Source organism: Sinocyclocheilus anshuiensis, unplaced genomic scaffold, assembly GCF_001515605.1.
Source record: "Sinocyclocheilus anshuiensis isolate Anshui unplaced genomic scaffold, SAMN03320099.WGS_v1.1 scaffold2479, whole genome shotgun sequence".
Lineage (NCBI taxonomy): Eukaryota > Metazoa > Chordata > Actinopteri > Cypriniformes > Cyprinidae > Sinocyclocheilus > Sinocyclocheilus anshuiensis.
Window position 1 is genome coordinate 32,074 of NW_015538062.1, and position 2,479 is coordinate 34,552.

Genomic DNA, 2,479 nt, shown 5'->3' on the forward strand with positions numbered 1-2,479 from the left:
GGTGTGACTGTGTGTGTGTGTGTGTGTGTGTGTGTGTGTGTGTGTGTGTGTGTGTGTGTGTGAGTGGAGGAACTGTTTGGAGTAGGCATTCCCTATTTTTAAAAACGCTGCAACCACATTTGTCAATATGATTCTTTTGTAATATAATGTTTGGTCTTATATTTACTAGGAATTGAATTTAAATTGAATCTTTGTAAAAATAAGAAAAGTAAAAACATATACACACACCCAATCATACACACGAAACACGAGCCACCTTAAAATGTAACATTGTATATAGGTTTTAACAACATACTGTAAGTATTTTCTACCGCAGGACATCATGAGTCTGGTGTGGTGTACACTATTTCATTTAGCTTGATCTGTGCTTTTTAAGCACAATTAAATATTCTTAGGGTGAAGACCTCACATGTGCTGTTTCATTCAAGCACGGTTTACAACCTCCAAAAATCAGCAGGTTTCCGAAGAATACGTATCATGGTGACATGAGTCGCATTTGGAATGTCTTTTCTCATATCTGTAGTTGACTTAAACCTGACAAGTTGGTGTTTAAACAAACATTTTCAATGAACCGGAACGTTATTTGGGCAAAGGACTAGCTCCTGTCAAAGTTAAAATCTCTCTTTTCAAAGATCAGCAGACAAGCGGTTACATATGGTCTGTCTACATATATTTCCGAGTAGATAACCAATAGTATATTGATAGTATATGATATTTATCACGCTGATAAAGGTCGGTTCAGAAAAATTAGATCATATACAACTATATAAGTGTAGAACTAGATCATAGCTACATGCTGACCCTAGTAATAATCTAAGATATGGACACTTTTTTATTTAGTCTTTTAAGCTGGAATATGCTTTGAAAGAAGATAAATAAAATAAATATTTCTTTCCATGGCATAAACAGCCCATGCAATAATGATTTAAAATATGTGAAATAATTTATAAATATATGTAATTGTAAGGCAAAACATGTTTGAAATGTTATGTTTGTAAGGTGATGGTGGATAATGTAGAATGTCAACTGTTAGTTCAAATAATTAACATAATTAAATTAATAATATACTGTATTTATTATTAATTTAATTAGTCGGGTAGTCATGGCCTAATGGTTAGAGAGTCGGACTCATAACCCAAAGGTTGTGGGTTTGAGTCTTGTACCAGCAGGGATTGTATGTGGGGGGAGAAAATGTACAGTGCTCTCTTCCACCTTCAATACCACGACTGAGGTGCCCTTGAGCAAGGCACTGAACCCCCAACTGCTCCCTGGGTGCTGCAGCATAAATGGCTGCCCACTGCTCCGGGTGTGTGTGTGTGTGTGTTCACTTTGGATGGGTAAATGCAGAGCACTATTTCCGAGTATGGGTCACCATACTTGGCCACATGTCACGTCACTTTTAAAAATATAACAATATTTTAAGTGTATTGTTTTATGCTACATTGTGTGTGTGTGTGTGTGTGATGGTATTAAAACTTTAAAAAGATTATGCTTAAATAAGAAACTTTTAAAGAATCTAAAGTGTTTGATGCGAAATAAATCTAATATAAATGATACTTTAGTTGAAATTTAAGAACCGCCGGACATCAGATGTAGGGATACTGCTTATTTAAACTTTACATGAATGTTATGCTTTGAAATACATGTAGCACATTTAAACCATTCTTTTAGATCATCTGTCTGGAACTCCTCCCTCTCTGTGAGGGCTCTGAAGCAGACCCTCAGTTTCACATATAGGAGAATACCCCTACGAGGACCTGTGAGATTTTGTTTATGATTCAACTTAAACATTTTTATTTAGTTTTATTTTATTTTATTTTATTTTGGAAGCATTTCATTCATGTTTGGACATCGTCGCGTAAAGTTCTATCTCTTAGCACTCTAAAAAAAGGTAAGGCAACATTTTTCATATTTATTGTGCCCTAAAACTATATTAAATGTTTATTTTATACAACGTGTTATATATAATTAAAGTTTTATTTGCTACTATCTTCTTTATAAGATCAATAAGCTTAAATACGTGTTGAATACATGTTTCAATGTATGATAAATTATTTGCTTCAGTAACATGTTAAATGTCATATATTTTATTATTTAAAATAGAGATAAGTCTCTCTTTAGCGCGAAATGTTTATGTATGTGCGTGCTTGTTCATATGACTTATCAGGACACAAATTTGTATAACTACTCTGATATAACAACGTAAATGTGTTTATGATGAAATTTCTGAGTTTTGAGTCCTCATAATTAAGATTGCTTACAAACAATATTTAATAAAAAATGTAAGCATATGCAGAGATTTTTGTGTGACGGGCAGGTGTTTGTACAGTACAAAATCATTACGCCTATGGAGCGTCCCCAGAAAACAAAAACCAAGGTGTGCGTGCGTGCGTGCGTGCGTGCGTGTGTGTGTGTATGCATGTGCGTGTGTCAGCACGACCGCCTCAGACTGACATTTCACTTCTGTTAGTGAGAAGAG